The sequence below is a fragment of the Manis javanica genome, chromosome 4 (genome assembly GCF_040802235.1).
Source record: "Manis javanica isolate MJ-LG chromosome 4, MJ_LKY, whole genome shotgun sequence".
Classification (NCBI taxonomy): Eukaryota; Metazoa; Chordata; class Mammalia; order Pholidota; family Manidae; genus Manis; species Manis javanica.
The window spans coordinates 113,430,369-113,449,255 of NC_133159.1; the positions used below are offsets into that span (position 1 = coordinate 113,430,369).

An 18,887-nucleotide genomic window follows, 5' to 3' on the forward strand; every position below is an offset into this window, starting at 1 on the left:
TTTCCTTTGTTCTTATACTACACAGATGAGTGAAATCATTTGGTATTTCTCTTAATCCGCTTGGCTTATTTCACTGAGCATAATACCCTCTAGCTCCATCCATGTTGTTGCAAATGGTAGGATTTGTTTTCTTCTTATGGCTGAATAATATTCCATTGTGTATATGTACCACATCTTTATCTATTCGTCTACTGATGGACACTTAGGTTGCTTCCAATTCTTGGCTATTGTACATAGTGCTGCAATAAAAATAGGGGTGCATCTCTCTTTTTCAAACTTGAGTGCTGCATTCTTAGGGTAAACTCCTAGGAGTGGAATTCCTGGGTCAAATGCTAAGTCTATTTTGAGCATTTTGAGCAACCTCCATACTGCTTTCCACAATGGCTGAACTAGCTTACATTCCCACCAGCAGTGTAGGAGGGTTCCCCCCTTCTCCACAACCTCGCCAACATTTGTTGTTGTTTGTCTTTTGGATGGTAGCCATCCTTACTGGTGTGAGGTGATACCTCATTGTGGTTTTAATTTGCATTTCTCTGATAATTAGCGATGTGGAGCATCTATTCATGTGTCTGTTGGCCATCTGTATTTCTTTTTTTGAGAAGTGACTGTTTAGTTCCTCTGCCTGTTTTTCAATTGGATTATTTGTTTTTTGTTTGTTGAGGTCGGTGAGCTCTTTATATATTTTGAACGTCAAACCTTTATCGGATCTGTCATTTACAAATATATTCTCCCATACTGTAGGGTGCCTTTTTGTTCTATAGATGGTGTCTTTTGCTGTACAGTAACTTTTCAGTTTAATATAGCCCTACTTGTTCATTTTTGCTGTTGTTTTCCTTGCACAGGGAGATATGTTCAAGAAGAGGTCATTCATATTTATGTCTAAGAGGTTTTTGCCTATGTTTTTTTCTAAGAGTTTTGTGGTTTCATGACTTACATTCAGGTCTTTGATCCACTTTGAATTTACTTTTGTGTATGGGGTTAGACAATGGTCCAGTTTCATTCTCCTACATGTAGCTGTCCACTTTTGCCAGCACCATCTGTTGAAGAGACTGTTGTTTCACCATTGTATGTCCATGGCTCCTTTATCAAATATTAATTGACCGTATATGTTTGGGTTAATGTCTGGAGTCTCCATTCTGTTCCACTGGTCTGTGGCTCTGTTCTTGTGCCAGTACCAAATTGTTTTGATTACTATAGCTTTGTAGTAGAGCTTGAAAATGGGGAGTGAGATCCCTCCTACTTTATTCTTCTTTCTCACGATTGCTTTGGCTATTTTGGGTCTTTGGTGTTTCCATATGAATTTTTGAACTATTTGTTCAGTTCGTTGAAGAATGTTGCTGATAATTTGCTAGGGTCAAATCTGTATATTGCTTTGGGCAGGATGGCCATTTTGACAATATTAATTCTTCCTAGCCACAAGCATGGGATGAGTTTCCATTTGTTAGTGTACCCTTTAATTTCTCTTAAGAGTGACTTGTAGTTTTCAGGGTATAGGTCTTTCACTTCTTTGGTTAGGTTTATTCCTAGGTATTTTATTCTTTTTGATGCAATTGTGAATGGAGTTGTTTTCCTGATTTCTCTTTCTATTGGATCATTGTGAGTGTATAGGAAAGCCACAGATTTCTGTGTGTTAATTTTGTATCCTGCAACTTTGCTGTATTCCGATATCAGTTCTAGTAGTTTTGGAGTGGAGTCTTTAGGGTTTTTTATGTACAATATCATGTCATCTGCAAATAGTGACAGTTTAACTTCTTCTTCACCAATCTAGATTCCTTGTATTTCTTTGTTTTGTCTGATTGCCGTGGCTAGGATTATGTTAAATAACAGTTGGGAGAGTGGGCATCCCTGTCTTGTTCCCGATCTCAGAGGAAAAGCTTTCAGCTTCTCGCTGTTCAGTGTAATGTTGCCTGTGGGTTTATCATATATGGCCTTTATTATGTTGAGGTACTTGCCCTCTATACCCATTTTGCTGAGATTTTTTATCATGAATGGGTGTTGGATTTTGTCAAATGCTTTGTCAGCATCTATGGAGATGATCATGTGGTTTTTGTCTCTTTATCTTGATGTCGTGGATGATGTTGATGGATTTACGAGTGTGTTGTACCATCCTTGCATCCCTGGGATGAATCCCACTTGGTCATGGTGTATGATCCTTTTGATATATTTTTGAATTTGGTTTGCTAATATTATATTAAGTATTTTTGCATCTACATTCATCAGGGATATTGCTCTGTAATTTTCTTTTTTGGTGGGGTCTTTGCCTGGTTTTGGTATTAGGGTTATGTTGGCTTCAGAGAATGAGTTTGGGAGTATTCCCTCCTCTTCTATTTTTTGGAAAACTTTAAGGAGAATTGGTATTATGTCTTCTTTATGTGTCTGGTAAAATTCCGAGGTAAATGCAACCAGCCCTGCGGTTTTGTTCTTGGGTAGTTTTTTTATAACCATTTCAATTTCTTTGCTCGTAATTGGTTTGTTTAACTTTTGTGTTTCTTCCTTGGTCAGTCTTGGAAGGTTGTATTTTTCTAGGAAGTTATCCATTTCTTCTAGGTTTTCCAGCTTGTTGGCATATAAGTTTTCATAGTAGTCTCTAATAATTCTTTTTATTTCTGTGTAGTCTGTCATGATTTTTCCTTTCTCATTTCTGATTCTGTTTATGTGTGTTGATTCTCTTTTTCTCTTAATAAGTTTGGCCAGAGGCTTATCTATTTTGTTTATTTTCTCAAAGAACCAGCTCTTGGTTTCATTGACTTTTGCTATTGTTTTATTCTTCTCAATTTTGTTTATTTCTTCTTGGATCTTTATTATGTCCCTCCTTTGCCTGACTTTAGGCCTCATTTGTTCTTCTTTTTCCAGTTTCGATAATTGTGATGTTTGACTATTCATTTGGGATTGTTCTTCCTTCTTCAAGTGTGCCTGCATCGCTGTATACTTTGCTCTTAAGACTGCTTTTGCTGTATGCCACAGATGTTGGGGCTTTGTGTTGTTGTTGTTATTTGTTTCTATATATTCCTTGATCTCTATTTTGATTTGTTCATTGATCCATTGATTATTTAGTAGCATGTTGTTAAGCCTCCATGTGTTTATGAGCCTTTTTGTTTTCTTTGTAGAATTTATTTCTAGTTTTATACCTTTGTGGTCTGAAAAGTTGGGTTGGTAGAATTTCTGTATTTTGGAATTTACTGAGGCTCTTTTTGTGGGCTAGTATGTGGTGTATTCTGGAGAATGTTCCATGTGCACTTGAGAGGAATGTATATCCTGTTGCTTTTGGATGTAGAGTTCTATAGATGTCTATTAGGTCCATCTGTTCTACTATGTTGTTCAGTGCCTCCATGTCCTTACTATTTTCTGCCTGGTGGATTTAGCCTTTGGGGTGAGTGGCATGTTGAAGTCTACTAAAATGAATGCATTGCAGTCTGTTTCCCCCTTTAGTTCTGTTAGTGTTTGTTTCGCATATGCTTGTGCTCCTGTGATGGGTGCATATATATTTTAAATGGTTATATCCTCTTCTTGAACTGAGCCCTTTATCATTATGTCATGTCCTTCTTTATCTCTTGTTACTTTCTTTGTTTTGAGGTCCATTTTGTCTGATATTAGTACTGCAACCCCTGCTTTCTTCTCTCTGTTGTTTGCCTAAAATATGTTTTTCCGTCCGTTGACTTTTAGTCTGTGCATGTCTTTCAGTTGTAGGTGAGTTTCTTGTTAGCAGCATATAGATGGGTCTTGCTTTTTTATTCATTCTATTACTCTGTGTCTTTTGATTGGTAGATTAGTCCATTTACATTTAGGGTGACTATTGAAAGATATGTACTTATTGCCATTGCAGGATTGAAATTCGTGGTTACCAAAGGTTCAAGGTTAGCTTCTTTAGTATCTTACTGCCTAACTTAGCTCGCTTATTGGGCTGTTATATACACTGTCTGGAGATTATTTTCTTCTCTCCCTTCTTATTCCTCCTCCTCCATTCTTCATATGTTGGGTGTTTTGTTCTGTGGTCTTTTTAGGACTGCTCCCATCTAGCGCAGTCCCTGTAAGATGCCCTGCAGAGGTGGTTTGTGAGAGGCAAATTCCCTCAACTTTTGCTTGTCTGGGAATTGTTTAATCCCTCCATCATATTTAAATGATAATCGTGCTGGATATAGTATCCTTGGCTCAAGGCCCTTGTGTTTCATTGCATTAAATATATCATTCCATTCTCTTCTGGCCTGTAAGGTTTCTGTCGAAAAGTCTGATGATAGCCTGATGGGTTTTCCTTTATAGGTGACCTTTTTCTCTCTAGCTGCCTTTAAAACTCCTTGTCCTTGATCTTTGCCATTTTAATTATTATGTGTCTTGTTGTTGTCCTCCTTGGTCCTTTCTGTTGGGTGATCTGTGTATTTCCGTGGTATGTTCAATTATTTCCTCCCCCAGTTTGGGGAAGTTTTCAGCAATTATTTCTTCAAAGACACTTTCTATCCCTTTTTCTCTCTTCTTCTTCTGGTATCCCTATAATACGGATATTGTTCCTTTTGGATTGGTCACACAGTTCTCTTAATATTGTTTCATTCCTGGAGATCCTTTTATCTCTCTATGCATCAGCTTCTATGCATTCCTGTTCTCTGGTTTCTATTCCATCAATGGCCTGTTGCATCTTATCCATTCTGCTTATAAATCCGTCCAGAGTTTGTTTCACTTCTGTAATCTCCTTCCTGGCATCTGTGATCTCCCTCCGGACTTCATCCCTTAGCTCTTTCATATTTCTCTGCATCTCCGTGAGCATGTTTATGATTTTTATTTTGAATTCTTTTTCAGGAAGACTGGTTAAGTCTGTCTCCTTCTCTGGTGTTGTCTCTGTGATCTTGGTTTGCCTGTAATTTTGCCTTTTCATGGTGATAGAAATAGTTTACAGAGTTGGGACAAGTGATGGCCGAAAGAACTTCCCTTCTTGTTGGTTTGTGGCCTTCCTCTCCTGGGAGAACTGCGACCTCTAGTGGCTTGTGCTGGGCAGCTGCGTGCAGACAGATCTTCTGATTCCTGCCCGGCTGCTATGTTTATCTCCACTGTTGCTGTGGGCATGGCCTGGCTCGGGCTGCTGGTCCAAAATGGTGGAGCTGCGTTGGAGGGGGAGCGGCTGGGAGGCTATTTATCTCCGTGAGGGGCCTCTGTGCTCCCTGCTGCCCAGGGGCTTAGAGTGCCCAGAGATCCCCAGATTCCCTGCCTCTGGACTAAGTGTCCTGGAATGCTTCCATCTGGTTTTGTGGTCCCTGTCCCTTTAAGACTTCCAAAAAGCTCTCGCAAAAAAAAAAAAAAGAAAAAATTAAATAAATAAATACTTTTTTTTAAAAAGCTGCTCGCTTTTCTTTGTCCTAGGGCACCAGCTTCAGGTACCCGCTTACCGGTCTTGCTGCCCTGTTTCCCTACTATCCAGGACCCACGCATGCACTGTGTCTGCGCTCTGGTGTGGATGGCTGGGGCTGGGTGTTCAGCCATCCTGGACTCCCTCTCTCTCCCTGCTCCAACCCCTCTCCTCCTGCGGGAGCTGGGGGGAGGGGCGCTCAGGTCCCGCCGGGCTGGGGCTTGTATCTTACCCCCTTCGCAAGGTGCTGGATTCTCGCAGGTGTGGATGTGGTCTGGATGTTGTCCTGTGTCCTCTGGTCTCTCTTCTAGGAAGAGTTGTCTTTGTTGTATTTTCATAAATATATGTGCTTTTAGGAGGATATTTCTGCTGCTCTACTCACACCACCATCTGTCAGTAGTATTTTTTAATTGACTTATTTTATTAAGTATAATTTGTATACAGTAAATACAGATATACTAAATGTACAGTTTGATGAAATTACACAACTTATATACCATACAACCAACAATTCAAGATACAGAATGGTGTTAGTTGTGGGGAATAGAAAGAAGTAGTAGAGTACAGAATGGTAACTTGTTTTACCTCTTTTGATAATTATTTTGTATATTTAAAAGGTAAAATGAAGTCATTAGGTATGGGGGGAGTCACAAAAAGGCAAGCAGAAACAAAGGATCCAACTGTATTTGGGCTACAACCACTTTGGAGTAAAGAACCAAACTAATACGAGTAACTTTCATACACAGTATTTGACTATTTACCCTCCATCTGGTTTGGAAGAGGAAACTGCAAATAAATATTGAACTCTTCGCAGTAAATTTGTTTCATATTGGTACGTGTGTGACAGTTCTGAAACTGTGTGTTAAAAGATCGAGCCGTGAATAATTTTGATGTCATTTGGAATCAGATACTAATTGAAAGAATGATAGAAATAGGAAATTGGCAAATGTAAGGAAGAACCACATGGGACTAGGTAGGTATTGGATAGGAATTTGTGGCATTAATATGAACTAATTACATGACATATATATTTCCTAGGTCTCTCTTCTGGAAGATTCTAGTTGCATTGATATCCCAGTAGCAACAAGCACACTTAGCAGTCAGAACTTGGATTCCTCACTACATGAATCAAGAGCTCTTAGAGTAATGGCTCATTCTATCCCCTGTTCTCTGTGGGGACAGGGAGCATAAAAGATAAGCTTTAGAATATCTTGTACCAGAAGGTTAAAAAGTGCTTTTTTAAAAAAATAGGACCTTTCAAGAGGATGCTAGAACCAGCTTGAAGGTGCTCCCACTGGCCAGATCTGGAACAATTTGAGCATCCATATAAACATGTATTGATTATAACCCATTGAATAAAATAGGAATTTCTAATTTCCATGATAGATGAAGGATGGATATATAGTTGGAAAGGGAGGGCTTTTCTTTATAATAGAATGCTGACTGATACATGTGAAGGGAATGGTAGAGTTGGGAAAAACCAGCATTTTGGAAGTCATCATTGCAAAGATTGTTTTGGGCTAGAATCTTCAGTGGTTTGAAACCTGGGGGGAAAGTTTTATGGATAGGATATTTATATAGTTTAAAAGTATCTCTCCATAGATTGTTAGATACACAGTAGGAAACAGTGGATATAACTATATACATTGGAAAGAAACAGTCAAACACCTTGAGTGGGTGATGAAAATTAGTAACCAGTGATGAACAGACATTGTATGCCTCCAGTTATGATACCCTGAAAAGGACACAATATTACTCGTAGTATTTCAGCCAGCAATATGTAACCAGAATCTAATCTTGAAGAAGGTTCAGACAAACACAACAAATTTAGTAAGGTAAGTACTGCTGTATAGTCTCAAAAAATGCCGGTGTCATAAAAGACAAGGAAGAGTTGAGGAAATTGTTCGAGATTAGAGGAGATGAGTAAGACATGATAAGTAAACGCAACTCGTAATCCTGAAGGGGGAGAGAAACATGACTGTGGATACTAAATATTTTTCTGTTTGTGTGTGTGATAGGCAAAAGTAATCTCATCTTAATCTGATTTAATTTTAATGTACTCATCATTACTAATGAGTTTGGATTTTAATAAATTGCAGTCACTATAACTAATACTAGATTTGCGGATTTTGCAATAATAGTAAAAAGTTTTACCCTATAATCTTCACCCAAATCCTTCAAAGTTTACAAGTTTCATAACCACACTCAGTACCTTTATCAAAACTAATAAATAAACATCAATACATTGGTACTATTATTAACTAAACTACATACTTTTATGTATACACTGATACTATTATTAACTAAACTACATACTATTAACTAAACTACATACTTTATTCAAATTTTTCCAGTCTTTGTGCTCTTTTCTGTTCTGGAATCTATGCCAGGATACTACACTGCATTTAGTATACCCACTTTTGAACTTTATCTTGTGCTAATTAGAAATGTAGCTCTTAAGCAAAACAATGAAATCGGACCCTTACAGCATATATGAACATTAAAATGTATCGAAGACCTAAATATAACAGTTAAAACTATACATGACCTTGGTTTTGTCAAAGGATTCTTAGAAATGACAACAAAAGCGTGAACAAAAGCAAAACATAGATACTGGATTTGATCAAAATGTAAAACTTCTCTGCTTCAAAACAGTGAAAAGACAACGAATAGAATAGGAGAAATTCTTTGTAAATTATATGTCTGATAAGGGACTTGTGTCTAGAATATATAAAGAACTCTTACAATGCAATAATAAAAAGTCAACCCAATTTTTAAATGGGCAAAGGATCTGAATTGACATTTCTCCAAAGATGTACAAATGCCCAAAAAGCACATGAAAAGATGCTCAACATTCACTGGTCACAAGTCTTGAAAACATTATACTAAATGAAAGAAGTCAGTCACAAAAGACCGTACATTATGCGCTCCCAAAGTATACAGAATGGGCAAATCTCCAGAAACATAGAAAGTAGATTACTTGTTCCTTAGCACTGAAGGGGTGAGGAAAAGGGATAGGAGAGTGATAGCTACAGGGAGTGGGGTTTCTCTTTTCTTTATTTTTAATGGGGAAAAAATTTCAAGTAAGGTATACCCATAATATAAAATTTACCATTTTAACCATTTTTTTGGTATAATTAATCTACAATTACATGAAGAACATTATGTTTACTAGGCTCCCCCTTCACCAAGTCCCCCCTAAATACCCCTTCACAGTCACTGTCCAATAGCATAGTAAGATACTGTAAAATTACTAATTGTCTTCTGTGTGTTGTAGAGCCGCCCTGTACCCTACCCCACCACATTATACATGCTAATTGTAATGCCCCCTTTCTTTTTCCCTGCCCTTACCCCTACCATCCCACCCATCCTGCCCAGTCCCTTTCCCTTTGGTAACTGTTAGTCCATTCATGGGTTCACTGATACTGCTGCTGTTTTGTTCCTTTTTCTTTGTTCTTATACTCTACATATGAGTGAAATCATTTGGTACTTGTCTTTCTCCACCTGGGTTATTTCACTGAGCATAATACCCTCTAGCTCCATCCATGTTGTTGCAAATGGTAGGATTTGTTTCCTTCTTATGGCTGAATAATATTCCATTGTGTATATGTACCACATCTTCTTTATCCATTCATCTACTGATGGACATTTAGGTTGTTTCCATTTCTTGGCTATTGTAAATAGTGCAGTGATAAACATAGGGGTGCATCTGTCTTTTTAAAACTGAGTGCTGCATTCTTAGGGTATTTCCTAGAAGTGGAATTCCTGGGTCAAATGGAATTTCTATTTTAAGCATTTTGAGGGACCTCCATACTGCTTTCCACAATGGTTGAACTAATTTACATTCCCACCAACAGTGTAGGAGGGTTCCCCTTTCTCGAAAACCTCACCAACATTTGTTGTTGTTTGTCTTTTGGATGGTAGCGATCCTTAATGGTGTGAGGTGATATCTCATTGTGGTTTTAATTTGCATTTCTCTGATGACTAGCGATATGGAGCATCTTTTCATGTGTCTGTTGGCCATCTGAATTTCTCCTTTAGAGAACTCTCTATTCAGCTCCTCTGCCCATTTTTTAATTGGATTATTTGCTTTTTGTTTGTTGACATGTATGAGCTCTTTATATATATATATATATATATATATATATATATATATATATATATATATATATATATTTTTTTTTTTTTAAGAAATGCTACTTTATTTTTATTTTGCATTAAAGTATCATAGATATACAATCTTATGTTGGCTTTAAATACACAACACAGTGGTTCAACATTTACCCATATTATCAAGTCCTCACTCCCTCCAGTGAGGTCACTGTCCATCAATATAGTAAGGATGTTACAGAATCATTAACTATATTCTCCATGCTGTACTGCTATCCCTGTGACCAACCTATATTGTGATTGCCAATTATTATGCCCAGCAATGCTACTTTATTAACAGCCTTTGTTCTATATTAGATTTATAGCTTATGCTGGTATCTATTTTTTTAATTAAAGGGATGTGTGATATAATTTTTTATTTCATACATTTAGCTGAATTGAAACACACATACTTTGTACCACACCTCCATTCTCACTGCTCCATCCCCATTTTTTTTTATAATATGTCCCAGAAATGCAAGCCAAATAGTTACAAAAATATAGTTTATTTGTTTCATTGATGGGAAAAAATTGGCTTAGTTGGACTCCCTAAAAAGATGATTTGGTATATCTGAAACCATGATCGCCATCCTTGAAAATCAATTTAGAGATGCAAAGAGTAATTTGACTACAGAAGATTTTTACCTAATGCTGTCTTTAGAATCCAACCCCATTCTGTGTTGTACTTATTTTATTTATTTATTTATTTATTTATTTATTTATTTATTTATTTATTTAGGTATCATTACAATTACATGAAGAACATTATGTTTACTAGGCTCTCCTTTCACCAAGACCCCCCCACATACCCCTTTACAGTCACTGTCCATCTCTGCATAGTAAGATGCTGTAAAATCACTACTTGTCTTCTCTGTGTTGCACAGCCCTCCCCGTGCCCCGCACGCACTATACATGCTAATCATAATGCCCTCTTTCGTTTTCCCCACCGTTATCCCTCCCTTCCCACCCATCCTCCCCAGTCCCTTTCCCTTTGGTAATTGTTAGTCCATTCATGGGTTCTGTGATTCTCCTGCTGTTTTGTTCCTTCAGTTTTCCTTTGTTCTTATACTCCATGTATGAGTGAAATCATTTGGTACTTGTCTTTCTCCGCCTGGCTTATTTCACTGAGCATAGTAGCGTCTAGCTCCATCCATGTTGTTACAAATGGTAGGATCTGTTTTTTCTTATGGCTGAGTAATAGTCCATCGTGTATATGTACCACATCTTCTTTATCCATTCATCTACTGATGGACATTAAGATTGCTTCCATATCTTGGCTATTGTAAATAGTAGGGCGATAAACATGGGGGTGCATTCTTAGGGTAAATTCCTAGGAGTGGAATTCCTGGGTCAAATGGTATTTCTATTTTGAGCATTCTGAGGAACCTCCATACTGCTTTTTGCAATGATTGAACTAATTTACATTCCCACCAGCAGTGTAGGAGGGTTCCCATTTCTCCACAACTTTGCCAACATTTGTTGTTGTTTGTCTTTTCAATGATGGCGATCCTTAGTGGTGTGAGGTGATATCTCATTGTGGTTTTAATTTGCATTTCTCTGATGATTAGCCATGTGGAGCATCTTTTCATGTGCCTATTGGCCATCTGGATTTCTTCTTTAGAGAACTGTCTATTCAGCTCCTCTGCCCATTTTTTAATTGGATTATTTGATTTTTGTTTGTTGAGGTGTGTGAGTTCTTTATATATTTTGGATGTCAATCCTTTATCGGATCTGTCATTTATGATGATATTCTCCCATACTGTAGGATACCTTGTTGTTCTATTAATGGTGTCCTTTGCTGTACAAATGCTTTTCAGCTTTATATAGTTCCACTTGTTCATTTTTGCTTTTCTTTCAATTGCCCAGGGAGATATGTTCAAGAAGAGGTCACTCATGTTTATGTCTAAGAGATTTTTACCTATGTTTTTTTCTAAGAGTTTTATGATTTCATGACTTACATTCAGGTCTTTGATCCATTTTGAATTTACTTTTGTGTATGGGGTTAGACAGTGATCCAGTTTCATTCTCTTACATGTAGCTGTCCAGTTTTGCCAGCACCATCTGTTGAAGAGCCTGTCATTTCCCCATTGTATGTCCATGGCTCCTTTATCGAATATTAATTGACCATATATGTTTGGAGTCTCCTTTCTATTCCACTCGTCTGTGGCTCTGTTCTTGTGCCAGTACCAAATAGTCTTGATTACTATGCCTTTGTAGTAGAGCTTGAAGTTGGGGAGCAAGATCCCCCCCCATTTTATTCTTCCTTCTCTGGATTGCTTTGGTCATTCGGCATCTTTGGTAGTTCCATATGAATTGTTGAACTATTTGTTCCAGTTTGTTGAAGAATGCTGTTGTTAATTTGATAGGGATTGTATCAAATCTGTATGTTGCTTTGGGCAGGATGGCCATTTTGACTATATTAATTCTTCCTAGCCAGAAGCATGGGATGAGTTTCCATTTGTTAGTGTCCTCTTTAATTTCTCTTAAGAGTGTTTTGTAGTTTTCAGGGTATAGGTCTTTCACTTCCTTGGTTAGGTTTATTCCTAGGTATTTTATTCTTTTTGATGCTATTGTGAATGGAATTGTTTTCCTGATTTCTCTATTAGTTCATTGTTACTGTGTAGGAAATCCACAGATTTCTGTGTGTTATTTTTGTATCCTGCAACTTTGCTAAATTCTGATATTAGTTCTAGTAGTTTTGGAGTGGAGTCTCTCGGGTTTTTTATGTACAACATCATGTTATCTGCAAATAGTGACAGTTTAACTTCTTCTTTACCAGTCTGGATTCCTTGTATTTGTTTTGTCTCATTGCTGTGGCTAGGACCTCCAATACTGTGTTGAATAACAGTGGGGAGAGTGGGCATCCCTGTCTTGTTCCTGATCTCAGAGGAAAAGCTTTCAGCTTCTCACTGTTCAGTATGATGTTAGCTGTGGGTTTATCATATATGGCCTTTATTATGTTGAGGTACTTGCCCTCTGTACACATTTTGTTGATAGTTTTTATCATGAATAACTGTTGAATTTTGTCAAATGCTTTTTCAGCATCTATGGAGATGATCATGTGGTTTTTGTCCTTTTTGTGGTGGATGATGTTGATGGATTTTCGAATGTTGTACCATCCTTGCATCCCTGGGATGAATCCCACTTGGTCATGGTGTATGATCTTTTTGATGTATTTTTGAATTCGGTTTGCTAATATTTTGTTGAGTATTTTTGCATCTATGTTCATCAGGGATATTGCTCTGTAGTTTTCTTTTTTGGTGGGATCTTTTCCTGGTTTTGGTATTAGGGTGATGTTGGCTTCATAGAATGAGTTTGGGAGAATTCCCTCCTCTTCTATCGTTTGGAAAACTTTCAGGAGAATGGGTATTATGTCTTCCCTGTATGTCTGATAAAATTCTGAGGTAAATCCATCTGGCCCAGGGGTTTTGTTCTTGGGTAGTTTCTTGATTTCCGCTATAATTTCTTTGCTGGTAAGTGGTCTGTTTAGATTTTCTGTTTCTTTCTGGGTCAGTCCTGGAAGGTTGTATTTTTCTAGGAAGTTGTCCATTTCTCCTGTGTGTTCCAGCTTGTTGGCATATGGGTTTTCATAGTAGTCTCTAATAATTCTTTGTATTTCTGTTGGGTCTGTTGTGATGTTTCTGTTCTCATTTCTGATTGTGTTGAAGTGTGTTGATTCTCTTTTTCTCTTAATAAGTCTGGCTGGAGGTTTATGAATTTTCTTTATTCTCTCAAAGAACCAGCTCTTCGTTTCATTGATTTTTTCTATTGTTTTATTCTTCCCAATTTTGTTTATTTCTTCTCTTATCTTTATTATGTCCCTCATTCTGCTGACCTCAGGTCTCATTTGTTTTTGTTTTTCCAATTTCGATAATTGTGACATTAGGCTATTCGTTTGGAATCATTCTTCCTTCTTTAAATATGCCTGGATTGCTATATATACTCTCCTCTTAGGACTGCTTTCACTGCTTCCCACAGTATTTCGGGCTTTGTGTTGTTGTTGGCATTTGTTTTCATATATTGCTGGATCTCCTTTTTTATTTTGTCATTGAGCCATTGATTATTTAGGAGCATGTTGTTAAGCCTCCATGTGTTTGTGAGCGTTTTTGCTTTCTTTGTAGAATTTATTTCTAGTTTTATACCTTTGTGGTCTGAAAAGTTGGTTGCTAGGATGTCAATCTTTTTGAATTTACTGAGGCTCTTTTTGTGGCCTAGTATGTGGTCTATTCTGGAGAGTGTTCCATGTGCACTTGAGAATAATGTGTATCCTGTTGCTTTTGGATGTAGAGTTCTATAGATGTCTATTAGGTCCATCTGTTCTACTGTGTTGTTCAGTGCCTCTGTGTCCTTATTTTCTGTCTGGTGGATATGTCCTTTGGAGTTAGTGTTTTAGTCTCCCAAAATGAATGCATTGCATTCTGTTTCATCCTTTAATTTTGTTAGTATTTGTTTCACATATGATTTTGCTCCTATATTGGGTACATATATATTTATAATGGTTGTATCCTCTTGTTCTACTGAGCCCTTTATCATTATGTAATGTCGTTCTTTATCTCTTGTTACATTCTTTATTTTGAAGTCTATTTTGTCTGATACTAGTTCTGCCACACCTGCTTTTTTCTCCCTGTTGTTTGCATGAAATATCTTTTTCCATCCCTTGACTTTTAATCTGTGCATATCTTTGGGTTTAAGGTGAGTCTCTTGTAAGCAGCATATAGATGGGTCTCGGTTTTTTATCCATTCTATTACTCTATGTCTTTTGATTTGTGTATTCCGTCCATTTACATTCAGAGTTATTATTGCAAGGTATGTACTTATTGCCATTGCAGGCTTTAAGTTTATGGTTACCAAAGGTTCAAGGTCAGCTTCTTTATTATCTTACTGTCTAACTTAACTCACTTATTGAGCTATTATAAATACAGTCTGATGATTCTTTATTTCTCTCCCTTCTTATTCCTCCTCTTCCATTCTTCATATATTGGGTGTTTTGTTCTGTGTTCTTTTTAGGACTGCTCCCATCTAGAGCAGTCCCTGTAAGATGCCCTGTAGAGGTGGTTTGTGGGAGGTAAATTCCCTCAACTTTTGCTTGTCTAGGAATTGTTTAATCCCTCCTTCATATCTAAATGATAATCATGCTGGATACAGTATCCTTGGTTCAAGGCCCTTCTGTTTCATTGCATTAAATATATAATGTGATTCTCTTCTGGCCTTTTATATTTCTATTGAGAAGTCTTATGATAGCCTGATGGGTTTTCCTTTGTAGGTGACCTTTTTTTCTCTCTCTGGCTGCCTGTAATACTCTGTCCTTGTCCTTGATCTTTGCCCTGTTAATTATTATGTGTCTTGGTGTTTTACTTTTTGGGTCCCTTCTTTTGGGAGTTGTGTGTGCTTCCGTGGTCTGGGCCACTATTTCCTCTCCCAGTTTGGGGAAGCTTTCAGCAATTATTTCTTCAAGGACACTTTCTATCCCTTTTTCCCTGTCTTCTTCTTCTGGTACCCCTATAATGCAGATATTGTTCCTTTAGGATTGGTCACACAGTTCTGTTAATATTGTTTCATTCTTGGCAACCTTTTTATCTCTCTCTGTCTCAGCTTCTCTGTGTTCCTGTTCTCTGATTTCTGTTCCATTAGCGGCCTCTTGCACGTCATCTAGTCTGCTCTTAAGTCCTTCCAAAGATTGTTTCATTTCTGTAATCTCCTTCCGGACTTCCTCCCTTAGCTCTTGCATATTTCTCTGAAGATCCATCAGCATGGTTATGATTTTATTTTGAATTATTTTTCAGTGAAACTCCTTAGGTCTCTCTCTGCAGATCCTTTCTCAGGGGTTACCTGAACTATTTTGGACTGGAGTAAATTCTTCTGCCTTTTCATGGTGTTAGCAGTGACTGTAGGCATGTAGCGGGTATTTCAGCTGTGAGAAGAAAGTCCTTTCCTGCTTGCTGGACGCCTTGCCCTTCTCCAATGCCTGTGTTGGTTATCTGCACTCCTGGAGCAGCCACCGGGTTAATCCCCTAAGCTGCTGTGGGCCTGGTCTCCGTCAGAGCATTGCAGAGCCCTACAGGGAGTGGCAGGCATGCCTGGTGCTCTGTCCTGCTAATGCGGCACCCCTACCGGGCAGCTGTGTACCAGCAGCAGCCTTTGGTTCCTGCCCGAGTGGCTGTGCATCTGGCTCGAATTCCACGTGGGTCCTCCTGGGCCGCTCCTCCACTGCTGCCACCGGCCCCTGTGGGATGCTCCTGTGCCCCTCTGGCGCCACCGCCTCCAGTGCATGCGGGCCACACTCGGGCCGCTCTGGTGCCACTGCCGCTGGCATTTGCGGGCCGCTCCTGCACTGCTCAGTCTCCACCCCAGTGGTTTCACATGGGCCTCTCCCGGGCCCCTCTGATGCTGCGGTCACCGGCACGCGCGGGCCTCTCCCAGGCTCCTTGGTCACTGCTGCCTCGGGGTCGCATGGGCCTCTCCTGGGACCCTCTTTTGCCATAGCCACTGGCGCATGCATGCTGCTCGGTCAGATCTGCTGCAGGCTCACATAGGCCGCTCCTGGTCCCCTCTGGTGCCACCGGCACACGCAGGCCACTCCCAGTCCCCTCTGGCGCTGCTGCCCCTGGTGTGCGCTGCGGCTGTCCCACTACTGTGCCTGTGTGTCAGGGTCCACACCAGTTGGTGGAATGACTGGCAGGCTGCTTATTGCTGTGAGGGATTTCAGAGCTGCGCTGCCGCCCCGGGGGTTAGGGCACCTAATGTTTCCCAGTGTTCCCAGCTGCTGGCTAAGTGTGCCGGGATGACTTTGTCCAGCCGTGCGGCCCCTATCCCTTTAAGTCTGTCAAAAAGCACTCGCTTTTCTTTTGTCTCAGGGGTGCCAGTTTCGGGGACCTGTCCGCAGATTTTGCTTTTCTGTTTCTCTAATATCCAGCACTCTGTGCACCATGTGTCTGCACTCCAGGTGCAGATTTCTAGAGCTGGTTGCTTAGCAATCCTGGGCTTTCACTCCCTTCCCATTCCGACTCCTTTCTTCCCGCCGGGTTCTGGGTTGGGGGACATTTGGTTCCCTCCAGGCTGCGGGTTGTATCTTACCCCCTTCGTGTGATGTTGAGTTTTCGAAGATATAGATGTAGCCTGGCTGTTGTACTGTATCCACTGGTGTCTCTTAAGAATAGTTGTATTTATTGTATTTTCATAAATATATATGTTTTTGGCACGAGATTTACACTGAACTACTCATGCCACCATCTTCCATTTTAACCATTCTTAAATGAAACAATTTGGAGTTTCTTTTGGAGGTAATGAAAGTTCTAAAATTGTAGTTATCACTATATTGCATATATCTGTCATATCAATCAGTATTGCCATGCATCTGTCAGTGTACTAAAAGCTATTGAATTATACACATTAAAAATGGGTGAAATGTGTGGTATGTAAATTTTCTCATTAAAACTGTTAGAAAAGAATATAACTCTTTAGACCTATTGACTAAAATCAAGGATTCATATTCAAGATCTTATGCGGATAGATCCACTTCACCCATTATGGTAAGTTGTGCATGTTGTCATTAACCAGTCTGCCAGTAAGTGAAATTGGAAGGTCATTAGTTGTTCCCAGGACCCACTTAGAAGAATATGTATTTTAAGGAACTCTATTTAGATAAAATTTACATATGTGCTTGTCTAACTTTTTAACCAAAAATTGTCTAATTTTAGCTTTTTTGAAATTTATATTACTCTAAGTTCACCAATTTTAAGTGTGCATTTCATAGATTTTTAGTAAGTTGGAATTTTGTAGCCATCGCCATAAATCTAATTTTAAAACATTTTATCTTTGGGAATTCTTTAAAGACTGAATTGAAGATGAATTCTTCCACAGATGACTAGAGATGATTAACCCTTTTCACTGAAGTCATTTGAAATATTTTGCAGCTATCCTCTTGTGCCTTCTTTATATATCATCTTTTTTTTAAAAAACATAATGAGAATTTGGCTTTTACTTTCTAAAGAGTTAAGTTTCATGTTCTGTTATGCTTTTACTTTTTTATAAAAATTTCCACAACAGTGGTAAATAATTACTGATAGCATTTTAGCTGTCTTGTCTTAATTCTAGTTAATAGTTGCTTACAATAGACATGATTTAACATGTTGAGTATTTACCTTTCCCATGTGGGTTTTCTAAGAGTTTGGTGTTCCCTGAATTGAATACATTCAGAGTTGGGCCCTTTCTGCATTTTCAGCATTTGTTGAGCATTTATATATATATAAGTATATTTTTCCCCTTTGATTTGTAAAAAATATGGCAAATTATGAAATGTTTTCCTGTATCCAAATTTTGCATTTCTGTGGTAATATATTTTATTCAAATGAAATATTCTTTTAATGTCCTGTAATATTTTGTCTTAAAATTTTATTTAGAGTTCCTTTGTCTATATTTATAAGTCAAATTGGTACCTAATTTTCTATTTTGTGCTGCTTGTGAGGGTTTAAGTGTTGGGTTATGCTGCCTCCGTACAATTAATGGGATAGCTTTCCTTTTTCTCCTGTTTTCTCCTGGGAAGTTCCCTGGTGAAACTTTTCTATTCACAACTATTTTAAAGACGATTAGTATTCTTTTCAATCTGCTACCACTGTTTTACTCAAATTTTCTTCCCTAGATCAATTTTAGTAGTTCTTTCCTAGAGAATTGTCTATTTCATTGACATTTTGAAGTTTACAGGCCTAGTGTAGACTTGTATGTACTAGTCATTTTGTTTTTTTATAGTTCTATTCAAATTTCTATATTTTTCCTCTCAACTAGCTCATTCAAAGATAAACATGCATTATTTTTATTTCTAAAGTACCAGCTCCTTGATAATTTGATACATTTTTTGCTACCTATTTCCTTATTTTTTAATGTTCTTTAAAAGCAGTTTTGATTATCTTTTTGGAAATGGTAATTTATACATGTTTTTATTCTCAGAGAAATGAGTGCCCAGATTTAATCTGTTAATTTTTACAAAGGTCTTCTGTCTTTTTTAGACACAAGATGTGCACACCTATGAAGTGGTGGCTATCAAGAATCTATCATATAGTGGAAATTGGTCTGTGGAGGTAGGTGAAATATTTATGTTTTGTATTGGCATGTTAAAGAAAGTCGTACCGTTTTTAATAGTGGATAGGTGGGAATTTTTTTTAAAAATGTAAAATATATAAATATTAAGATATATCTCAGTGAATTTTCTTCCACAGACTCAATGTGCCCATGTAACTTGTACCTAGAGCCATAAACAACGTTCCTGACATCCCAGAAACCTCCTGTGTCCCTTTTAATTTTTTTAGATATGTGCTGCTGACATGAGTGTAATTTTTTAAATTGTTGTTTAGCAGGTTATTGTATAATAGAGGGATTATCATGTCTGAGAAAGTAAACTAGAATAAGGTAC

General features: G+C 38.1%; 1 protein-coding gene across 1 annotated transcript in view; it reads left to right on the top strand.

Annotated features, from left to right (window-relative positions):
- Window positions 1-18,887, top strand: part of LOC108388213 (serine/threonine-protein kinase TAO1-like) — a 158,488-nt gene that overhangs the window by 72,466 nt on the left and 67,135 nt on the right. Inside the window, exon 6 of the mRNA XM_073234689.1 lies at window positions 18,484-18,555. The gene's annotated coding sequence lies outside the window, so the exon portion shown is untranslated. The remainder of the gene's footprint in view (window positions 1-18,483; window positions 18,556-18,887) is intronic.